Source organism: Anguilla anguilla, chromosome 4 (assembly GCF_013347855.1).
Source record: "Anguilla anguilla isolate fAngAng1 chromosome 4, fAngAng1.pri, whole genome shotgun sequence".
Classification (NCBI taxonomy): domain Eukaryota; kingdom Metazoa; phylum Chordata; class Actinopteri; order Anguilliformes; family Anguillidae; genus Anguilla; species Anguilla anguilla.
This window is the reverse complement of record NC_049204.1, coordinates 43,206,336-43,231,885: the sequence shown is the minus strand read 5'-3', so window position 1 is coordinate 43,231,885 and position 25,550 is coordinate 43,206,336. Positions and strand designations below refer to the sequence as shown.

The 25,550-nt window shown below is 39.9% G+C and overlaps 1 protein-coding gene across 3 annotated transcripts in view; it reads left to right on the top strand.

The window, feature by feature from the left end:
- LOC118225889 overlaps nucleotides 1-20,721 on the top strand; it is an 81,068-nt gene extending 60,347 nt beyond the window's left edge. The window contains exons 3-4 of one of the 3 annotated variants that reach the window (XR_004764911.1): nucleotides 6,708-6,842; nucleotides 7,265-7,370. The gene's annotated coding sequence lies outside the window, so the exon portion shown is untranslated. Of the gene's footprint in view, nucleotides 1-6,707; nucleotides 6,843-7,264; nucleotides 7,371-19,585 lie in introns of those variants that run through there. The other 2 variants (XR_004764910.1, XR_004764912.1) reach the window with 2 other exon arrangements.
- Nucleotides 20,722-25,550: the final 4,829 nt, after the last annotated feature.

Genomic DNA, 25,550 nt, shown 5'->3' with positions numbered 1-25,550 from the left:
ATACTTTGGTTATATACGTTATTTTTGAAATTAAGTGTCTTTAAATAGGTTTGTGGTATTATATTATGTAGATATTTCACACTGTAAGTGTCAGAGGAGTGTAATAGTTTTTGTGAAACATGCAACAGTGATAACGTGAGAGTTGGAACATTGCCAAAACGTGGTGGACGGTTGAAAATTGTTTTCATGTCGTCCCATCCTCATACAAGAAAGCGTATGAGGGTACAAACTATAGAAATACATACACAAGTTATTATTATTATTATTATTATTATTAGTACTGTACCGCATTGTGTGACGATATATTTGCATTATTTTTTAATCTGATAGCAATATTTCATCTTAAACCTTCATAAGGGGCTCATTTATATGCTTCATAATGGACAAAAAGCATTTTATTCATTTTGGAGAGATTTTGGATATGTTTCTGGACCCCTAGATATTTTAGACCACTGTACTGATGGAAAGCTTGTACTTCCACTTGAAAATTATGCAACAGTGAGTTTCTTGAGTCAAAACAGTTGATTTGTAGTGAAATATGTGAATGGGTACACTGCTTAGTTTTTATCTATAGTAGTTCTACATATCTACCCTTAGATGTTATGAACTTGTGGTCAAGAAATTTTTGATCCAGCACATGTACAGTTTAACCTGCGGTATGTATGCAGCCTCTCAGTTTTTCTTTGCAAACTAAAAAAGTGCAAATTCATTTTTGATTTTTTGTCTAGACAATTGCATTTGTGGCACTTTCTTATTTCTTACACAATTATGAATATAAATTATTCTGCTCTAGTATTGTAAATTGTACAAACGTCTTGCTTCATTTAAGCCATTTTTAAACTCTCTGTGGTTCACACCTGGAGTTACAAAACTTTAAATAGGGTACCCCCTAAATGGGCAAGGATCGGCAAGATTTGGCATGTGCGCTAAGGGGTTAATGCCAGGGAATTGTCTTTCTAATCTAAAATCTAATCACCAGCATGAGGTTATTCATTGAAATGGTACATTTCATTTGAACTGTTTAATCAATAACATTTATCAATCAACATTGTTATTAATGATTAGGCCTAATGGTTAATCGATTGACTGTCAACATCCCTAGTGGATGATTCAAGGCATTCAAGGCCCGGTTAGATACTATCTAGCTTTTAGGTAAACTAAGCATTAAGTACAGTTTGGTGAGAGGAATAGGCGAGCAGTGTTGGGCTGAATGGCCTGTTCTCGTCTTATGTTATGTTATGTTATGTTTTATGTTATGTTATGTTATGTTATGCTGCTTTGCCAAATACAGAGTTTCTAAGTGGCACCGCTGTCACAGGACTCTTTAATGAACAGAACAATTTCTCTTGAAGATATCTTATTTACTGGAGCATTTTTAGTTTTGCTGTATTCCTGTGTTTACCACCAGTGTCCTACACCCTGAACCCCGCCCACTAACCTAGTTTTTTATATTTAATATCCATTTTTATACTGTTTTTTTTTTTTCTTTTTATATCGCCTGGAGGGCATTTAGTTACAGTGGCAACATTTTGTCAGGCCACCAAGCTTCACTCAAGCCAGAAACTCAATAGACTTGGGCTCCCAGCTAAAAACATGTAAGACCAGCTGAGAAGTTTGCCTTACACGAGAGTCAGGGCCCATGCACACCAACATAAAAGGAATACTTGGAAAAATTACTTTGTGCTTGAAGAAGCCATTTTCTGTGTGTACCTTGTGCTCATTCATTGTGCACCATTTATGTCTGTGTATCCCACGGACCCTGCTCAATATTTTGGCTCTATTCAAAAACATTTTTGTGCACAGGGAACAATAAAAAAAAAAACTTTTTATGTTGTGTCATCAAGCCAATGTGCAACAATTTATTTCCATGTGACAGTTATGCATTTGTTTTTCATGTTGATGAGACTTGTTTTGCATACAGGTTTTAAAATATTTCTTTTATTTGGAACAATATAATGCGCGAAGAAATATGCGCTAGCATAGGTTTATTTGTGCATTGTTATTGTTTTATTGAGTCAGCTCCTAAAAGAGGTTATGCACAAGGTGTGCACATCTGATTGCACTAAATGTAGGCTGTTCACAGTAAGTGTATGATTCTGATTGAAAATCACTGTTAAGCAATCCAGAGAATGCGTTAATATTGTGATATGTTTTGTATTTTGCCAGAAATATAAAAAATATTGAGTTATTATTTTTAGTCATATCACCCAGCCCTAATAGGTTGTCCATTTCACAAGCACCCCTTCTCATCTCATCTGCAACTATACCCCCCAAGTATGAAACACTGGGCACTACTGTCTATCTTGGAGTTCATAAAAATATTCTTTCACCACCAAAATTTATTATTCCGTTATAACAAAATAAAGCCTAAAATAGCCTGAAGGTATGCCGATACAGTGGTGAAAACGATACTCGCCAAATAGCAAAGAGGAGGAATTTGTGTGTAATTATACCATGTTACATTACAGGCATTTAGCAGATGCTCTTATCCAGAGTGACTTACACAACTTTTAAATTGCATTTCTATTGCCATTTGTACAGCTGGATATATACTGAAGCAATGCAGGTTAAGTATCTTGTTATATGGTACAATGGGAGTGTCCTATCTAGGAATCGAACCTTTGACCAGTAGGTTACAAGACCAGTTCCTTACCCATTATACTACACTGCCGCTGTATCTACTATCAATATCAGTGACTGAAAATTAAATAAATATGCAATATATATATATATATATATATATATGTACACACAGTGCCTTCGGAAAGTATTCAGACCCCTTCACTTTTTACACATTTTGTTACATTACAGCCTTATTTTAAAATGGATTAAATTCATTTTTACTTTCATCAATCTACACTCAATACCCAATAATGACAAAGCGAAAACAGGTTTTTTGAAATCGTTGCACATTTATAAAAAATAGAAAACTGAAATATAACATTTACATAAGTATTCAGACCCTTTACTCAATACTTTGTTGAGGCAACTTTGGCAGCGATTACAGCCTCGGGTTAAAACTAAGCAGCATAGCCTACATAAAGTGCATGTGGTCCAAAAGACTGAGACACTGCCAACACTGATTGTTTACATTGTTTATCCAGGACTAATACAATTATGATACTCTGTTTATACTGTGTTTAATATATAATCTTATTCAAATATACATATTTTTATATAAGAAACATGTGTAGCTATTTATAATGTAAGAACTCAAATTGCAGTAACATACAGGTAGAATGGCAAATTCATTCAAGTAATGGGCTAGATGGTTTTCATAGACCACATATTTGCATATTGAGCTTTAAGAACATGCAGTGAATGGAATTAACAGTGTGACCACAAATAGAGAAATGCTTAGCGTATGGTGGATGAACCAGATATCCACATAGCTTCCCATTTCATGAAAGTGTTTTGGAAATGTGTTTAAATTTTATTTGTAACCATTCTCAACAATGTATTCTTGAAAAAGAAGTGATACTGGAGTATAATATTTACATTATTCCTTCATAATTAATAAAACCAACCAGGACTTTTGGTCCCCACTGCATCTTTGCTTGATCTACTTGAGAAGTTTAAGTTGCCATATGCTCAATCTTTATATTGATCATAGTTGCCACATGGGGTAGCTTACATGGCTGTAATGATGAGGTGCGCAAGATTAGATGGGTTTTTTCCCCCAAACTTCGGATGATGTACATTGAATACGAAATAAAAGATGCCATTTTTTAGCATATCAAAGATTGTGGTGGTCTGATTATTTTTCAGTAAGTTGTATTGAGTGTTATCAGAGATCAGATTTAAATTTATTTGATTTCGGGGGATTTATGTTACCTTGATGCTCTAAATGTTGCCATGGCGCAGCAGCACATATGATTATTAACAAAAACCCTGAAGCCTGTATAATGATAGGCAAATAATAGCATATAATAACAAGCACTAATTTGACGGACTAGGTTAGTCAATCAACTGCTTGTAACATTTTAATTATTTACATTGTCATATTTTGATACAGAATATTTGCATTGGTCAAAACGGTCAGCTATTAGCCTTTTCTAATAATGCTCAGCATATTTGTATTAGGGGCTAGGTCAGGGCCGGCCCGGGCCTATACACCCTAAGTGGTTGTTTAGGGCCACAACCACTAGGGGGGCCACACGACCACGAGGGGGGGCCACACGATCCAATGTTTATCTAAGGTAAATAACGTTATTTTTGTATTTACGTTATTCATCCCCTATCGCGGAACTAGTGGTATTAATTGAAAATGGAATGGAAAATGGAATTTCATTCATTTCTGGAGTGGTTTTTGATTTTTGGACCCCTGGCTATCTTATACCCCTTTCACACAGAAGAAAAAAGGTTTTGAGACTGCTTCGATACCGCACTTGTCTGTGTGAACCTGTTACGACGGCTTTTAAAATACCGCATCGAAAACGCCTCTCCCGGTGTTTTCGAGGCGCCTCGACTACCGCATTTCTCCTGTGGGAACGGAAAGCAGCATCGACGACTGCTTTCTGAGAGGCGTTCGAATTACATTACAGATCTGCGTTCACGCGCACCTACCTTTCAACCATAAAAATGGCATACAGAGGAAATACCTGGACCCGCATTGTAAATGCATTGAGAACGCAAAAACTAATAACATAAAAAATGCAACCACTTGCACTTCAAAATGTAACATGTTTGTTTGTTTGTTTTATTGTTTTGCCGGAAATTACAAGAAGATTGCAACGAAAATAAATAACAAGTAACGTTATAGCTTTGGGCCTACATCAAGTGTGTTACTATGGTAACGGAAAATAAACAATTCATTCACGAGAGTTGAGTTCTACTGTGTGTGAAAGGTAAAGACTGCTCGAATACCACAAATTCTGTGGGAAAGGGAACCTGTTACCGCATCAGAGGTGGCTCAGATGTGCTGTGTGAAAGGGGCTTTAGACTCTATACTCATAAAAAGATAGTAATTCCCTCTTGACAATTATGCAAAAGTGAGTTTCATGAGTCAAAACAGTTGATTTGTAGTGAAATATATAATTATGCTATGATTTACAGCAATGCACTTTTGGGCAGAGAAAATTCCCTCCGTTGAATAACCAGGCACGACGAGGTGTATCATACAAGAAATCGGATTTATTTCTGGAGAAAGAATCCGGGACCTATATACAACAAGGTGGATAAGGCAGAACTGAAGAAAGCAGGGGCGGTCCCTGCTTTTTTAAGCAAAAAGTGTCTTAACAATAAGCATAGAGTAAGATTTAACAAAGGAAATGATTGGCTGTGTCCATTCATATAACAAGGTGAATGATTGGCTGTGTCTAGTATAACATGAAATACTACGTAAGCACCCGGTGGCTGCTTACGGTGCATGTCCACTGCAGTGTCAAACATCACGTGTCGATGCATCGCTTCACGTCGCCTGGCAGCTTGGGGGCGTGTCAAAAAAAATGTGGTGGGTGCTGGTGGGTGTTACGAAGTCCTGCTGAAAATGTGTTCCCGTTCATGCAACGTGTATAAATATAGGAGCATCACAATATACTTTGTCTAATAAGCTTGCAAAGGAGTGGAATAACCAGAATAAAATTAACATTACTCTCCAAGTATAACTGACTTAATTTAAAACAAAATTTTGGGTTAGGGCTAGCGGAGTTAGTGCCAAGTTAACAAGCTAGCTATCTATCATATATCAAACCAGATAATTCGCCGCCGATTATAAATCCAGATAACATCACAATATATCACAAACCCGCCATGGACCGCAACAAGAAGCTAGTAATAGCTGCTCTCTACCTCGTATAACACCGGGAATGCAGCTACAGAAATTACCAGTTTTTCCTCCATCCTCAAAATGCGCTGAACTTTTTTTACCAAACAATATTTTGGCTAGCCGGCTGAAGAAACAGCAGCACAGCCTTCACCTGATTAGGTCAATAGAATGCACTTAACGGCTTCATTTGCATAAAGCTCTGCTCAACTTTTTAATCACGCTGCTACCCGTCGCTTAAGTGCAACGCTACCAGAATGCATTGCGGGGCAGATTGACAGTTGTCCCATAGGAAATGAATGGGAGGCATCAAATCGCACTGCTTTCGACGCTGCAGTCGACATGCACCGTTAGTCTAAACAGGCTTTTAAATCAGAAATAACTGTTTAGTGTTTGATCTGTCAGTTGCTTTCATAGTCCTGGGCAGCATGGTGCCATAGCCGGTCCCTCCTTATCAGGATGGCAGAGAGAGAAGGAGGTGAAAGGCCAAGCTACCCAATTCAGGGTGGCAGCGGGAGAATGAGGTGAAAGGCCAAGCCTCCCAGTTCAGGATGGCAGGGGGAGAAGGAAGTGAAAGGCCAAGCATCCCTGGTCAGGATGGCAGGGGGAGAATGAGGTGAAAGGCGAAGCCTCCCAGTTCAGGATGGCAGGGGGAGAATGGGGTGAAAGGCTGAACTCCCCAGTTTGGGTTTCTAGAAAGGCATAAAAAGACAGAGAGAACAAACACACACACATACATGCAAAGACACACTTATAGGCTATAGGCTTATAGGCTATATTTCAAACTTGTCCTTGGGACGTTCATGGCCTGGAGACAGAGGAGCCCTGCTGCAAGGCTTAGGAATTTAGAGTGGCACTTAAGGTGGTACTATCATTTTAGTTATGCTATCTATTTTGGATAGATTGTGTAAAAACATTGTAAGCAAAGGTGGAATAAAAGAAGTATTTCACAGTTGCTCAGGTCTTGAAGGAGTTGGTCCGGCGTGATTTTGGTGAGGAAGGCAACTCCTCTGAGGCAGAGAGCAACGACTCTGGCAGAAAGTGAGTTTGAAGAAGGCATGGACCTGCTTCTGGACATGTAAGTGTCTTTTAATAATGCAAATTATTATTATACAGGTATGGGGACGGGCTCCAACCCATGTGCCAACTGTTCAATTCACGCATGAAACCTCTGAACTGTTTCCACACTCAGAGCTTTATTTCACCATTTTAGTAATGACATTACTGTATTGTAATAATATGATGAAGTTAGTGCAAACTTTCCATCTACAGCTAATCCATAAATCATATTTAGCTACAGTTGCAAGCGTAAAGGCTTGTCTGTTCCGTTTGAGCTAATATCAGACAGACTTGAGTATGTAATATTTAGCTATTTATTTATGTTTTAATCATTAATAAATTATAAAATGTACGTTATATAATTTTAATGTAATACGTGCCAAATAGCTGATGTTGTCATTTTTATCGATTCTACTTACTTTCCCCACCTGACACCTCTAGTAGGAGGAAGACTGCCCGCCCAAAACCAAAAAAGAGAGCCCGTGCATCAGCGCCCTCCAACCACTGAGCCTCAAGGGAGATGAAAATGTGTCACGGAGCCTGACAGAGAGCCTCCTCCAGTTTGCCCTGCCAGGACCCACGGACCCCAACTGGAGACCACCAAAACCTAGTCCTTTTAGAGCTCTTCCAACTGTTCGGCAGTGAGAGTCTGTTACAGATCGTCTGCAGCAACACAAACCAAAACGGAGAACAAAGGAAAGCCCATGGCAAGAAGACAATGGTTTCCTGTATCTGTATAAGAAATGTATAAGAGATGCTTTATCCTTCTTGTGTACATCTGCTGAGGGCAGGTAACATCAGCACTTACTGGAGCAGGAACCGACTGTTTTTTCTTTGTTTGTTTGTTTTTGAGATGCCATGACCTGTATGTGCAGTGTTTTTGTAATTTTTCTAACTTTTAAAGGGGAATTGCACTTTGTAACACTTCTGCTTCTCATGACTGACTGTTTCGCAGTTTTCCTTTACAAATGCAGGAAGTAGACCCAGACAGTTTAGTGTTGAACTCAAGGATGCATATCATTGCGCGACTTCTGCTGTGGGTGTACCTGTGGACAATAACATTAGGTTGGTCATAGAAATCATAGACATATAAACATATATATGTCTATGGTAGAAATAGTGTTGTATGACTACTAGCTCGCAAACCCGAAAATGTCTTAGGACGAAGGAGATTTTGTTTTTGATCATGGGATTGTTGTGCCCTATCGATTCGAGCCGGAATACACAGAAGAAGAGCTGGCTAATTTGCAGGCTGATCGTGCGAGAGTGAGTCAGGAGCAGGCCGAGATTGAGGAACCACAGGCTATTCCCAGGACAAACTGTAACTGATGGTAGACATCCTATGTATCACAGACAGACACGATAGCATTATCCAGCCCGAGCGGTTCGAGCAACGATGGGAAAACGGTGGCTACAGCTCCAGGCTTTAGACAGTCGCCTTGGTAGTCGGTGGCTTCAAAGTGGTCACTGCATACCCTTACGGTGAAGCCACACTATGCGTGGCGACGGCCGCCTGGCGCGGCGTCCCCACAATCGGCTGTTTATGGGCGTGTCACCTATTTTTGACAGACAGTTGTGTTCATTAAAATTGACCGGGTTTAATGTCATGCTTCATATTCATTGTCCTGTCTGAATAGAAATCATTTTTGCAGTAACCTAGATCTGAAAGGTGTTAGTCAGCTGCCTAGCTAGGTTGTCTAATGTCTAGCTAGTGAGTAACAACCAACAACAAAAACATTGTCTGGCTAATTAGCCAGCTGAAGCCTTCAAAGTTATATCTGGTTAGCTAGCTAGGTGGCTGGTAGAAACGAACAACTAGCAACTAATACATTAGGAAGAATTTTTTTTTTTTGTTATTGTTGGTTGTTACTCACTAGCTAGACATTAGACAGCCTAGCTAGGCAGCTTATTAACATTTTTCAGTGCTAGGTTACTGCAAAAATGATTTTTATTCAGACTGGACAGTGATAACTAATAGTTACGGCGATAACTACAAAGCAGAGCCACCAACAATTTCAGAGACTTTTCTCCATGCTGCGTTCCTCTTATCAGTGTTTCTATAGGAGATTTTATTATGTTGGGAAACCCGATACGGCAATTATGAGTTAGGTCCTCCATTGTGGAACGACTACATCGGTTTTGCCGCGAAACGAAATTGAAGAAGAAAAAACCGGAAACCGTACTACTATGTGGACTTGCACTAAAAAAAAAAAAAATAGATCTTTCCTTCTAACGTTAGACATTTAAAATGAAATAACTAATCAAAAAATGAAGGGCGACACATTCATTAGAAGGACAATATCAGTCATGAGAAGCAGAAGTGTTATAAAGTGCAATTCCCCTTTAATAGCATGTACATTGACCTTGAGTGCTCAGAAAGGCACCTCATAAATAAAACGTATTATATTATTATTATTTATTATTATTATTATTATTATTATTATTATTCACTGAATCTATCAAACCCAGGTGGAGGTTTGAGGGGATTACATGCTCACTGCACATGAGTGATCCAGTGGAGGATGACCACAATGACTGGGAGAGAGGATCTCAAGGGTATGATCGGCTCTTTCAGTTGAGACCCCTCCTGGATGAAATTGTCACAGGGTGCAAGCCATGGCCGTCAGCGAGCGCATGGTAGCCACAAAAAGCTGCATCAGGCTGAAGCAGTACTTGACAGATGCAGTATACCGGGTACCACATCTATGCTGACCATTTCTACACCAGCGCCACTCTTTTTCGCCACCTCCACCAGCTGCGCTATGGCGCCAGTGGGGAAATTCATCCAAACCGCCTGGGGTTTCCATTAGGGATGTGACGGTATGAAAATTTCATGGTATGATAATCGTACTACTCGATATCACGGTTTTCGGTATATCACGGTATCAGGTTTTAAGCTAAACAATTTTTTAAAAATCACACAAAGTTTACAACTCAATTTGTTTATTTATGGATCTGCAGATTTTTTAAACCATTTTAATTGAAAAATAAAACAAAAAAGCAACTCAATATAAATGGTAAATGGACTGCATTTATATAGTGCTTTTATCCAAAGCGCTTTACAATTGATGCCTCTCATTCGCCAGAGCAGTTAGGGGTTAGGTGTCTTGCTCAAGGACACTTCGACACGCCCAGGGCGGGGTTTGAACCGGCAACCCTCCGACTGCCAGACAATCGGTCTTACCTCCTGAGCTATGTCGCCCCCGAATAGTTCACTCCTTGTAATTGCATATTTAAAATAATAAAAATCATAAATAATAAGAATCCAAAGTGACCCCACATGGATGAACGAGTTCGCTTTTTGGGGGGATATAATTCTTCATTACAGTCGGTTTCAGAATCAGCCTCGGACATCGCAAGTGTTGTAAGAGACTGCAAACGGAGATGCCGTGTAGCTGTATAACAGCTGGCTAGCCAGCGTTGCCAGGTGGGAAATATATTGTACCAGAGGCTTAAAATTATTGAATTTTAAAGAAAATTATCGTACACAGCCAAAAAAGAGAAATCATAGGTGTAAATATGTAATTTCACAAAAATAGCGTATTTATTGTAAGCAACAACCTTGTTTGACTCGCCTACTGACATACTTCAGCCATTGAGTGCAATACCAACAGCCACAAAGGGGAGAAAAACATTTGCGCACCACATACGCTGCGTGGAAGCAGGCAACTTCCTGGACCCTACTCGCACTAAAAAGCCTGGTCTAAGGATAATGTCAAAGCCTAAAATTAAATCGCAATCGCTCAAACATGTAATCGTTATAAATGAGAGCTGTAATGTTACAATTCATCAGCATGGAAACAACAGTTGTATAAGTCATCAGTGTAGAATTATAACGTTATGCTGTGTCAATGTATTTAATATGCTGTATCAATATTTGTTTGTTCTTGTGAAAGCATGTCAATTTTCAAAACGTCCAAAAAGTCTCTCGGTGCATAACTGGCCCTACCTAGTCTGTGAGTTCTACTTCAACCTCAGTACTTCTGACGACTTTCTCTTTGCCTCTCCCCTGCTTTCGCCTGACTCTTTGGCACTCATTTAGCTAGTTTTTTAACTCGTTTTTTACATAAACGAAAAAAATAACATCGCTGGTAATTTGTCGGTTGCAAGCTAACTTACATTTTACATCAGAAAGAACGAGCAGGAGAACGGCAGCTCCCGTGGAGGCGCACACGTCATGCATCAAGCATAATAATTGGCTGAAAAGACGCGACCTGTTTTTAAATGTCTTTGCCTCTAAATACAGATCTAGGGTCAGATTTCATTATCTCAATTCAGGTCCAGTATATTATTTAATATGGGCTATTTTGATATTTTATTAGGGTAATGGTTGGAAAAAAATTCCCCACATGAAAATAGCTTTTGTCACGTAATTTACTATCACGGTATTATGGTACGTTTCAGTACTATTTCATATTTGAATTTTACGGTATACCATCACACCGGTATACCGTCACATCCCTAGTTTCCGTGCACAAAGGAGAATGCAAAGCAAACGAGGGGCGCCATTCATTGGTTGAGGGATAGGTGTTCTTTGGGGACCAGCGACGTGTGCAGAATTGTGATGGGACTTGAACGATGTGACTGATAACTATCTTAGCTCCGGTGGTGTACAACAGATTCATGTGGGGATTGGATTTTCCTGATGCCTTGCTGAAGTTCTACAGAATTGCCCTGATGACCCAGTAGTAGTATAAGAAGCTGTTTTAACATTTTGTTGACATTGCTGTGGTCAGCAGCTTCCTCCTGCTCAAGGAGATGGCCCTGGCAAAGGGTGGGAAGCCTCTGACCTAGAGACAGTACAGGGAGGAATTATATGTGCTGCTGGCTGACTGTGGAAGGGCAGCTGCACCAGAGGAGCCTACATCAAGAGGGAAGGAAGGTGTTGCACTTAGAGGTTTCTCGACAGAGGAGGTAGAGTGTAACTCCATCACTATAGTGGATCCCTAGGTTTCTTACCTCAAAGCCACCCATGGCAGGAAATACTGTGTGCTTTATGCACAAAAGAAAGAATCATGATCTAGAAATGTGAATCTAATGTAGCGCTCTGTCTTACCACAGACAGGAATAGAGCATGGCACAAAAACAAAATCCAAGGAGGTAGGTAGAGGGGTGGCAGAGCTGGAGTCAGTTCTCATGTGGGTTAGAGAGCGTATCAGTGGAAAGGTGTTGGGTTGGGGTGGGTCTATTACTCTTCTGCCTCATTAATTTAGCTTTATATTGGCAATACTTGCTTTTCTGGTTAATCTTTTGGCCTAGAATAATTAATAATATTCCAGATTTTTCTCTAATTTTACATGGAAACATAGAAGTATTCTGGTTTTCCTTTATATTAATTTTGCATTTATACCTCACTGACAGTGATTCATTCTGCATTCTGTATTCATGTCATTGCTTCATCCTATTAGGCCAAAAAAGCAAAGATGTTTTGATGATGTATAAGATAAGTAAAACTTCCTTGGATTTATACTCAACACTTTTGGCTATATATCCCAGCATCCTGTTGGCCTTTTTTATTGCTACAGCACGGTGCCTAGAACCTGAAAGGCTTTGATCAACCATTACTTTTTTACATAATTTTTTTCCTCCTATAAAATAATCCTGCCTAATGTTTTTATTTCCAATATGCATAACTACATTTGTCTATTAAATTTCATATACCAGGTTTCTGCCCACTTCTGGATAAATCCTGGGTCTTCAGGATTACTGTAGCAAATTGCTAACTATTAGCTGGGCCTCCCTGTTTTGTACCATCTGCAAATTTAACTGATGTACTTTCTATGTCCCTGTCAAGTCCATTGATACAAATAAGAAAGCACAGTGGTCCCAGCACTGAACTTTGTGGGACTCCACTTCCCACAGTTCCCTGCTCAGATAATATGCCTCCTACTACTTCTCTTTTTGTTCTTCCCTGTAGCCAGTTCTGAATCAATTCTGAAATACTTCTTGTAATTCCTGTTGTCTTCATTTTGTTATCTCTCAATTAGTGCCTTATCAAATGTTTTTTGGAAATCAAAGTATGTAATACCATAAGCTTTGTTATTGTCTTCAAAGAATACCAGAAGATTTGTCAGGCATGACCTTCCTGTACGAAAACCATGCTGCAAGTTAAACTGACAGGCCTGTGATTTCCTGGATTTTCCAGTACAATCATTCTTATATATTCGTTTTATATTACGTTACTTCCAGTTCTCAGGTATTTCTCCAGTTTCTAAATACTGTCTAACAATACCTGCCAGTGGTTTAAATATGATCTCACCTATCTCTTTGAGTACCCTTGGCTATATGCTATCAGGGCCTGCTGCCTTATTTGTCTTTAGTTTATGTAATTTATTTGTACTTCCTCATCCTCTATCTCAATATCTGCTAAGACATTCGGAGTACTGAATATGCCTTTCAGTCTTTTAGTAACCTTTTCTTTACCGAGACTCTCTCAACAAAATAACTATTTAATGCATCAGCAATATCTTGATTCTTATAAAGCAATGCTCCTTCATTTCCATGAACCTGAGATCCTCCTTCACTTTCCTTTTCCTACTACGATATTGAAAGAAATGTTTAGGATTATTTTTTGCATCTTGGGCAAAATGCCTTTCCAAAAGCCTCTTGAATTCCTATAGTTTTTTATTTATTTAACCTTAGCACGCATATTACAATATTCAGCCTTATTACTCTCAGTCCTTTTTTATAGGCTACATTTCATACAGTTTAATTGTTTTCCCTCAAACTCTCCAATATGGTTTTGTTCATTCACTGGGGCAACTTGAACTTATTTTTTCATACCTTTGGAATAAATTTACATTGTGTCTCAAGAATAACCCTTTTGAACCTGCTCCACTTTTCATTTACAGTCTAGCAGTCAAGAAGTTGGACCCAGTCAATATTACTTAAATTTGCTAGCATCTTGTTTAGAAACCTTTATTTATACATGGAAATAACATTGAGTCACTGGGTCTCTTTTTCAATGGAGCCCTGATGACAAAAAAAAAACAGCCTAACAGATAAAAGCTAAAGGTTCTAAGAGATAAAATGAATATATGAAAATTAATTTTAAAAAATGTAAAATAAACCAATCAATAATAAAATAGAATAAAATGAATAAAAACAGTTCAATTCAGTTAGAACATTTACATTCAAAGGTAGCCAGTTTCTTAATCAGGGTCCTGAATTGGCCCATGGTAATCAAAGAGTTCAGCTTTAATGCGCACTGCAACTCATTCCAGGCGTAGAGGATCACTATATCTAAATGCAGTTTTACCCAGTTCAGAGTAGACCCACAGCACCTGGAGGATCAACCAGTCCTGAGAACGAGTCTGATAGGCTCCAACTCTCCATTCAATAAGAGATAAAATATAAGGAGGTAGCTTTTGGAGAAGTGCTTTATATAAAAACAGGAACCAATGTTGGTCTCTTCTCTGAGATGGGGAGGGCCAGCCTACCTTCTGATACAGTACACAATGGTGAGTATGGTACCTATCTCCAGTGATGTAACGTCGGGCTAAATGATAGATGGAGTCTAAAGACTTTAAGGTGGAAGCATCAGTGTGTTTATATAATATATCACTGTAATCAAGTACTGGAAGGAATGTTGCCTCAACAGTCCTCCTACTGTAAAATGAGAGACAAGATCTATTTCTGTAAAGGAAACCAAGTATCGCTCGTAGTTCTATTTATTAATTTATCAATATGAGTCTTAAAAGTCAGGTTTACATCAATCCAGATACCCAGATATTTATAGTGTGAGACTCTCAATATGGGCACCATTGAGTGTACACATCTGCTCAGTAAAATCTGTTCTCTTAGATCTGGTAAATAACATGCATTTAGTTTTGTCTAAATTTAAGACAAGTTTGAGATCTAAGAGGGCCTTCTGCAAAGCATTGAAGCTGAGCTTCAGATTTTCAACAGCTTGGGATACAGTAGAAGCAGAACTATAAAGTACAGTGTCATTTGCATAAAGATGTAGATTGCAACTCTTTACATTAAAAAACACATTATTCATATAAATTGTAAATAATACAGGACCTAAAATATAACCTTGAAGGACACCTTTAGTTATATTAAGAAACTTGGATGAAACATGATCATACATTGAGATCTGTCAGATAGGTAGTTTCCAAACCAATTATAGGCAGTTCAATCCAATCCAATGTGGACTGATCAGCGGTATCGAATGCTTTAGACAGATCCACAAAAAGCAGCACAGTGTTGTCTATTATCTGGAGAGGCCACTATGCCATTGATCGCAAGAGTTGTAGCAGAAATTGTACTATGATTATCACTGAATTCTGATTGGTGATTGCTCAGAATGGGATACTTTAGCCAAGCAGGACAGTTTAGAAATAGGGCGATAATTAATGTCGCTAGGATCACCACCCTTATGGAGTGTAGCACATGCACAGCTTTCCATACTTCAGGGATAACACCGGAGAGAATATTGAGATTAAAAATATGAGTTAGGTGCACTGCAATCAGAGGAGCAGAAAGCCTAATAAAATATGGGTCAAGTTGTTCCTCTCCAGTCAACTTCTTTGCATCAATAGCCAGGAGATCACTAAGCACCTCACACAAAGTGAATGGAGAAAAAGACATGGGCAACTCTGTTCCTGGTAACAGCAATATTAGGAGCAGTATTTGGAGAATCATGGGTTCGTTCGGATATAGGCTCAGACAAATCTGAAATGTCAACATTAATTCTGGATTCTCTCTCAAAAAGATGGCCCACTGCAACAAAATGCTGGTTAAAGGCATCAGCTACTTCATTCTGATCCGTAACTAAACTAGAGTTTAGCCTGATTTGATTAAGTAGTGAGTTATAGCCTTTGCGCTTAGTTGAGTTGACTATTTTTCAGAACTTTTCAGGATTAGCATGAGAACCAGCAAGAGAATTTAAGTAATATTTTGATTTTACATTCCTTACAGAAGTAGAGCACTTATTTCCCCAAAGCTCGGATGTAGATGGGCAGGAAAGCCTTTATGATCTCTGCCCCCTCCGCATGGAATAGCCTACAGAAAGAGCTGAAGCTTAAGAATCTGGTTCCTCTCACTGAGTTCAAGGCAGTTGTTAAGACTATGGAAACAAAGTCACTCGGAAATTGTTGTTGCTTTGAATAAGCTGTTGTCTAGCTTTTGACTGTACTTACTTTGTGTTTCTGCTTTTGTATTGCTCTTTTGTTCCTCTATCATGCTCTTTCACACATTTTGCTTTGGATATATGTTTTTATGTTTATCATTTTATATTGTCTGTAACATTTTGTGCTGCTGCCTTCTTGGCCAGGTCTCCCTTAAAAAAGAGATTTTTGAATCTCAACGGGACTAACCTGGTTAAATAAAGGTTTATTATTATTATTATTCTTAACTGTCTGAAGACCAGCCATTCCAAGGAGCTACCGGTGCATTTGGCTTGAGCCAAGCTTAATTTCTCAACTGAATCAAGTTAGTGAGCTCAGATATAAACCAGGGATTACAAGTCTTCTCATGGGTGCATGCTTGTTTGTCAGGGAGATAAACACAGTTGAAAAATGGTCACGCATAATCTCATAATCAGGGATACTAGAGATACATGACAAATTGGCATGGTACAGATCATGCAAGAACCCTTGTTCCTTAAAGTTTCAGAAGTCCCTCTTTGCGATAAAATGGGGGTTTGATTCAGGCATTCTAGTATCTCTGATGCACACTATTGGACAATGATCACTCATCTAGTGGAAAAACTCCACTGGACATGTATTTATGTGGAGCATTAGTTAAAATTACATCATTAACGTTAGATTTAGAAGGATCTTTCAAATTTATACGGGTAGGAACAGTAATTAATTGGCTTAAACCCAGATCAATACAGGTAGACTTCAAACAATCGGAGGATGGGGACAACCAATTAAGGTTAAGATAAAAGTAAAATAGACCACCTCAGAGGATAGGAAGGGAGCTAGCAGTTCTGCTATAGCATTCATGACATTAGCAGCTGCAGAAGTTAGGCAATAGACTGCTACCGCATATAGGCTAACATTAGGACTTAGTTCTATTTTAGTGACTAGCAGTTCAAACTGCTTTGGAACAGAAACACTTAGTGATTTAGTTGCATGTGGGTTATTTTTAATATAAGTTGCTACCCCACCACCTTTTTTAGGCCTGCCACATCTAAAAACATTATATTCCTTATAGAATCATCTTCAATAGAATTTTTTAGCAATGTTTCAGAGAAAACAAAAACATCAGGATTAGTATCGTTGACCCAAATGTCCACTAAATCCATTTTCGGAAGAATTCTGCAAATATTAAGGTGCATCAGCCCAAGCCCCTTACTTTTTTTTTAAGTCTAAGGGTGCATGCAAGGAGGGGGCCGGTTAACTGAACTAACTGGTCTAGGATTTTGGAGTAGAATAATTGAAATGAGACTGCTGTGTCTAGCACCACTTGATCTGTAATAACTTCTAAAGGTGTGATGAGGCCTAGAAACAGTAGATGAAATGACCTGGGGTCTTTGGGTACATGATTTGTCCAGGGAATTTGTTGAGCCAGGGGTATATGCTAAGGGGACAGAACCCTGGCATCAATAACAGTCATAGTTCAATCCTTGACTAATATTTCTGGACAGGATGTAGGAGCCATCAGGGCTGGGATGAAGACCATCTCCCTTTAATAGCCCAGGCTATCTGCAGAAAGGCAAGTTATTTATAAAGCAAAGCCCCTGAGAAGCACACCACTTTGAGAGCCATACATTTAAAGAAAGGAGTCTGCTGTACATCTCATCACCTGTACGCACAGGGAGGAGCCCAGAAAAGATCACCTCTTGGCACATTTTATGTGCTTGCTTGAAGGCAAGGCAATGTTCATTTTTGAAATCTCTTTGAAATTATGTACAAGTACATAATTTGTTCAAACATGTATGCCTATTTTTTAGTAGGTTGATGATTTATGTGATTATAGCTTCAAGTTTGGTTTGATGTCGTTAGCCCTGGCACCAGGGATGGGTAGGACAAAGGTTGGTCTAGCGGTCTCAACACTTGCATCACGAATGATGGAGTCTCCAATAATGAGGACTATAGGAGAGGGAGTTTGGCCAAAGGAGGAAGAAGCAGGGGAGAAGGATTCCTGGTGAGGTGATAGTGGAGAAGGGGAACTGGGAACACTGAGTGGAGAGAATCTGTTTGTTGTATGAACAGGTATGGATTGACATTGTAGCATCTGAGGGGGGCAGCTGTGTTTGTGATGAACAGGAATGAAGTCCAAGTCAGGATGATTGTGGATGCTGGGAAGAAGTGAGTGAGATGCCATGAATCAGGGCATCACGATTGGACTGTGGGCATTGAGGGTCAAGGCTTAGAGGTGAGGGGGGGAAGATTATGTTGCAAAAATTTGGCTTCAGGTGAGAGTGCTGGGAGTTTTGGGGGCTACCAGAGTGAGGTTTGTTCTGCTGTCTGGGAGGAGGATTTTTTATTAGTAGAGGTTGCTGGATGAATTGGCTCATCTAGAGGTTGCTGGATAATTGGCTCATCTAAAAAACAAAATTCTGGCCGTAGAGGCCTTCTTAATTTGCCAGAATTCATCAAACTAACTGCAGAATAATTGCTAGTCCCAAGTGGCTTGATTACCAAAATATTCTGTCATGATCATTACATAGCACCAGATCCAGAATTGACTTCCCTCTTTTAGGCTGAAACTGTGCCTAAAAAGGTCATATATAACATCTAAAAAATCCTCCTCACCTTTTTCTTGTCCTGTCATCAATTCCCAATTAATAGCGGGGTAATTGAAGTCACCTTTAATAATAGTCTCACCCTCCTGACAAGCTTGTTTTATTTTCCAAAGAGCATTGAATTCACACTACTGTCTGAAGCTGGCAGCTGGTAACACACACTTGCCATAAGGCCCTTTTCATGTCCGCCCTATGTGCTTAATCCAATGTGAGCTGGTCAGTTTCTGGAATTCCCTGCACATTAAAAATTTCTTTTACATAGAGCAATACCACCACTTATTTTACTGGATCTATTCTTCCTAATGAGTTGGTACCCCTCTATATTATATTCATCCCCATCCTCCTCCCCAAACCATGTCTCTGAAATCCCAATTATGTCATAGCCCCCACTATTCATAGTAGCCTCAATTTCCAAAAATGTATTTCTAGTATTTAAACAGACATTTCAAATGATTACTTCTTCACTTCTTCTCCCGTTTCCTCACCTTCCCAAGCCACCTTTTCTAAAATTTAGCTTTAAAAAAAATTTCATTGGTTTTCACACTATTATAGGTAGTGTTTTGTACTGATAAAGGCTGATAATGACAGATTGCATTTTACTACCACATTATTGTTATAATTTTTTTTGTTAGTTTAATTTAGTGTTATTATAATCCAATATACACGCAGCACTTCAGTAAAAAGGTTCTTTTGGAATGTGGTGATGAGGCTTGAGAGTAATTAGACACCAGAAGTATATCTTAATTGCTCAGTTTATTAAGCTCTTTTACACACTTAATTTAGCTGTCTTATTAACTAATCTTAACACGACAATAGTCGGGTCTATATTCTTCTAAGTAAAGGTTACAATACACACACACACGTTTAACCTAGGTATATATCTATATATTATTAATAAGGCATACAGACTTCTCAACTCACACTGATGCAGTTAATCCAGAGGAAATGTCCACAAGAAAAGTTGCTTGAGATGTTCAAGTAAGGAGTTGCTTCTGTTTGTTCAGAGATGCGTCCAGTCAGGGGGGCTACCCACTTAAATAGCTGTTTGAGTGGTTTTGTTTCAGGGGAAGTCAAGAAGTAGGTGTCACGTTCTCACCTCCTGGGACCTGTCTCTGAGTTGCCTTGATATGCGGCTGGCGATGACTTCCTTTCCTTGCGTCGGGGCTGGCTACCGTCTTGGACTCTCCTCGGCTTTCGCTTGCCTTTCGCTTGCTTCGGCTCCTGAGTCCTTTCCATCGCCAGGGTGGTGTTAGTCTGGATTGGCTGTCTCCAGTCTACACACGGTACTGAGTGGTCCGCAGCGCTAGTTTTTATACTCTCCTTGTTTACCATGTGTCTCCTTATCTCTCCTTATCTGTTCTAGTCTTTACATCACTTCATGCGTCAACTTGTGCACTAATTTGCGTCATATATGTCATCACACCTTTTAATACCCTGCCAATATGGGTCAAACATGTTTATAACAGCAACTCTCCTAACGCCACAACTTAAAATGCGTGGTTGGCTATGGACAACTAACAGCAGAAATGGGAGATGATAAAAATACAGCACTTTTAACTATCTAGTTAACTAACTAACTAATAAAGAACATGAAAAATAACTACCAGGCCCAGAATAAATCTGGTTATAATCAACTAACTTGGCTAGCTTTTACTAGATAGCAATAACTGAAGGATCTCATGTATTAGGTAATATTTTATATCTCAGGACAAAATGCAACCAAGATTTATCCAGAATCAGATTGTAATAAACTGTAGCCAATGCTAGAATGTAACAATAAAGGAAAACTATCTAACGACAATTATATTTTGTCCTAGGGTGGCGAAAAAAGCACACTAAAAAACCTTTGGTTACCAAGAAGGTGGCCGAATTAGCTAAGCGGCTAGTTTGTTAGCCACTTGCTTAACAGATGGGGGGGAGATCCTATCCCCCATCCCCTAATGGCAACAAAGATTTTCACTTTGGGAACAAAACCATCTTACCTTATAATTATATGGATTTTTAAAAACTTGAGAACTAATATCAAATACACACTTAAAAGCATAGTCCTGTGACCAACTTTTCCAAACAACACCAGACATCTTCCCCTCACTCTTTCTACCACAAACGTGAAGTGTGTGTCAGGCACAAGCAATCGAGCAAGACCAGCCACAGAAATTCAGCAAGAGCAGCAGCCGCAGGTCTTGCCTATCACAACAAACGACCCACGGGTAGTTAAACTGTACCTTTCACATTTCCGATTGAGTTTAATAAACATCATCAATAGTTGATAGAAAATATTCAGTACAAAATATTGTCATTGTTATGCAAGCGGCCTCTTAGTAATCAATAAAAGACGAAATGTGTCACAACAGATTCCACTCTCCCCTATATTTATAGATCATTATGCAGTGTAATTGGATGCTATTTCCTTAAAAACATCTTAAATATCCATTAATGGATTATGCAAATATGCTATCTCTTTGTAATGTAACAAATGGGAAATGGTTCGGGAAATGGGGATTCTATGCAAATATGCGATAATCTGTTGTTACATTACATTACATTACATTCATTTGGCAGACGCTTTTATCCAAAGCGACGTACAAAAAAAGTGCATTTCATGGTCGTAGACAACTGCTGAACACGGGATCAGTAAGGTACAATTACTTATTTTGTACAGCTATTTCTAGCCGAGAACAATGAACACTATTCTGGTCTAACATCTGCAAAGCCAACTAGGCAGAAGAATAAGCTACAGTATTAGGACAAATACAAATTACCAAGAAGTGCAGGGATGGGGTAACATGTAACAAGTGACAGGGAAAGGGGTTTTTTTTTTTTTTTTTTTTTTTTATACAGCGTGGTGGTGGTTAGTCAAGGTATAGTCTGAAGAGATGAGTCTTCAGGCCACGGCGGAAGATGGATAGTGAGGGGGAGGTTCGGAGAGGGACGGGGAGTTCGTTCCACCACTGGGGAGCTAGGGTGGAGAAGCTCTGTGATCCCTTTGGGCAGGTGGGAGGGGTTACAAGGCGCCCTGCTGCCGCAGAGCGGAGTGATCGAGCAGGCACATAGAATTGAGTCATGTCCTGCAAGTAGATGGGGGCTGTCCTGTTGGCAGCAGTGTAGGCAAGGGTCAGGGCTTTGAACCGGATCCTGGCAGCGACCGGTAGCCAGTGAAGTGATCGCAGCAGAGGAGTGACGTGGGAGAATTTTGGGAGGTTGTAGATGAGTCGGGCAGCGGCATTCTGAATCATCTGTAGTGGCTGTATGGCACAAACTGGCAGGCTTGCAAGGAGAGAGTTGCAGTAATCAAGGCGAGAGGTCACCGTAGCCTGGACGAGCAGCTGGGTGGAGTGCGTCGTCAGGTATGGTCGAATCCTCCTGATGTTGTACAGGAGGAATCTGCAGGACCGTGATGTTGCCTTGATGTGCTCCTTGAGGTCCAGTTGGTCATCCAGGACCACCCCCAAGCTCTTGGCAGAGTGAGAGGCAGTCAAGAAGCAAGGAGGTCTTGCACGGGAAGAAGAGCAGCTCAGTTTTGTTGAGGTTGAGCTTCAGATGGTGGCTGGCCATCCAGGTGGAGATGTCAGCCAGGCAGGAAGAGATCTTATCCTCGACCTGTGTGGCCGAGGGGGGGAAAGAAAAGAAGAGTTGTGTGTCATCTGCATAACAATGATAGGAAAAGCCATGTGAATTAATGACTGAACCAAGAGATCTGGTGTATAAGGAGAACAGCAGAGGACCCAGTACAGATCCCTGCGGCACTCCCGTAACAAGTGGATGAGAAGCAGAGGCAGGCCCCTTACAGGTGACCTGGTAGGTCTTATCTGCAAGATAGGAAGCGAACCAAGACAGGGCAGTCCCGGCAATTCCCATTTCAGCCAAGGTGGAGAGGAGTATTTTATGGTTGACCGTGTCAAAAGCTGCAGACAGGTCAAGAAGGATCAGGACAGAGGAGAGGCGTGAGGCTCTTGCAGTGGCAAGTGCCTCCGTCACAGCTAGGAGTGCAGTCTCTGTTGAGTGCCTGGATCGGAAGCCAGACTGGTGAGGGTCTAGCAGGTTGTTCTGATGGAGAAAAGAGGTTAATTGTTTAAGAACTGCTCGTTCAAGGGTTTTGGACAGAAAGGGTAGAAGGGATATGGGTCGATAATTCGTTACATCGGAGGGGTCCAAGGTGGGTTTTTTGAGAAGTGGGGTAACACGAGCCATCTTAAAATCAGATGGAACATGACCAGAGGAGAGAGAGGAATTAACAATGGAAGACAGATAGGGAAGGAGCTCGCTGGAAATGGATTGGAGAACTTTAGATGGGATGGGGTCAAGTGGACAGGTGGTTGCACGATGAGAGGTGATGAGTTGTAATACATCGGAGTCCTCCAGCATTTCAAAGGAGGTCAGTGTGGCTGTGGGTTTGTCCCGGGGGGTTGGGGGTCTCACTGGATGGGCGAAGGAGTTCCGGATTGTAGCCACCTTTCCTTCAAAGGCGGCCAGAAAGTCATCTGCGGAGAGGGAAGAGGGAGGTGGGGGTGGAGGAGGAATGAGGAGGGAAGAGAAGGTGGAGAATAGTTTGCGTGGATTAGAGACACATGCACTGATCTTGGATTGGAAAAAAGAGGCTTTCGCAGACGTGAGGGCAGATGTGAAAGTCGCCAGCAGGGTATGGTAAGCGGTCAGGTCATCAGAGGATCGGGATTTCCTCCACTTCCTCTCTGCAGCCCGCAGTGATGTTCTGCTGGAGCGTAGTGACTCAGTCAGCCATGGGCAGGGGGGTGAGGAGCATGCTGGTTTGGAGACAAGAGGACAAAGTGAGTCGAGGGACTGGGAGAGGCAGGAGTTGAGGGTGGAGGTGGCAAGATCAACTGGCAGGTTAGAGAAAGACGCAGGAAGGGGAAGTGTAGACAGAGCGGTGGAGATGAGGAGGATTGTGACAGAGTAGAGAGATTTCTCCTGAAATTTTATTGTGTTGTGCAATTAAGTGAATTCTACTGTATTAACCTACACTGTTTTTCTACATCTGTGCAGATAGAATTGTGAAATAAAATTCTGAAAAGCCTTTAAAGTTGTGGAGGGTGACAAAAGGATGGTGCAAGTATTTGAGTGAATGTATAAAAATATTTTAAATACAGTAAGCTGGCATTTGTCTGAATTCATTAAGTTAAAAGTTTAAGTAATATTGTAACACTGTTTTGAGTGGCAGAAGTGAAAAACATTTCAAGATATATTGCGATTCCTAATACCACTATTCTTGTAAAATGACCCCCTTACAATGTGTAATCCTTCAGTATATGCTATATTTTCCCCCAAATATGGTACTTAAAATATGTAATCCTTCAATAAATATTCAAACTGTTCCAATTTTTTATTTTTGTCACACTTTTAATTATAGCTTATATCTCAATGCATTGTGATGGTCTCTTGAAGACCAGAACTTTAAATTCTAAATTCTAAATGTAGGCATATATAGGAAGACGACACGTCGAGTTGATGGTGGAAGTGAAGCCAGACCGACCGCAGTCACTGTCACACAGTCACCAGTCAAGCACTATTTTGAGCCAAAAATAACCCTGGAGACTACAGTGGTTTAGCGTTTCCCTCGTCTCATTGGCTGATACAGAAGGTATTGGTTCACCCATATAAACTCTCAGACATATTATTAAAAAGTGGCCAAAAGACGTTTGCCTCCTTGATTTACTGTTTTCTGCTTATATGACAGAAGATCCAGAAAATTATAAAAATTACTGACAAGTTCTTTATTCATTCCTGAATGTTTTATAATTATTCTCTTAATTATTCTATAATGTTTTATATTATACTCTTAATTGATAGTTAACCAATCATATTTTCACAGTGGAGTGATAAAGGCATTCATACATTTGGTTATATTTTTATTTTTGGGCAACATGGGCTTTGTGAGTTCCACGACATGCAATATTCATTATTCTTTTATCGGCAACTATGTTCATCAGTTAAAGCTCAAGGACAAATTGTACATAGGGGGAGGTCTGGGAAATGGCGGGCTGTTTGCAAACTGCCTGCTAACAGTTATTGCTGGTAGCTTGCTTGCACTACGCCGTCCAAATTCATAACACCGTGTCTTTGTTCGTCTCTTGTTCGAAACGTGTTGTCCCATTTTGTTTTGATTATACAGCCGCCTTTACTGCTGCCAAGAGAATGGTGGTCTGCTGCTGGAAACCACTGCATGCATTGTCAATAACCTCTTTTCCACCAGGTTCTAGGAACAAAAAACGAAAACAGTTCCTCAAATGCGTTCGTGTTTTCTTTCCCACTGCACAACAGCTGTGAGGATTTTGTAAGTCATAGGAATTGGCCAAGAATTGCAGCTATTGCATCATAATGCATAGTGTTGCTTATTAGGCAATCCGGTCAGAAAAGATTGAGCTATGCTTATTGTAGTACACATGAACCCCTATATGAAATAGCCTATTTCAGGTATGTTGAGAATTGATATGTTAAATTTGCATAGCATGTATCATGGGTTATAACTGAACTGCATCAGCAATTAACTTCTGGTGATGATGAAATATTCTTGAACTATGGAGTTAATGGATCTTGGGTAGAGATTGATTTTTATATGAAGAATTGAGTTATTGATTTTTGGGCCTGAGGATTATGGGGGACCAAAAATGCCAAAATTTATTGCAATAATCAACACAGAAGCGCAATGCACAAGCACAATGAGGCTGCACAAATGGCACTCTCTGATTCTTCTATTACTCCCATTTCTGAACATTATCTGCAATTCCGCCGGCACAGTCTTTTTGTGTTCAGGAAATCTATAGGCCCGAGAATGCACTGTCACCCCTAGAGATGTTTCAATGTGGGATTCAGCTGTAAATTATGCTAATACAGTATGGAATATTTTTTCCATTGAGTTCAACAGGAAAATTAATCAGGAGAAACAATGCTTGTTGTATCTACTGCATATCTGGCAGCAGCATGGTGGTTTGAGGCTCATTTGATACCTTGGACCCTTGATGAGTTAAAGCCATTTAGCCAACAAATGTGTTTCATGTACTGTATCAGCAT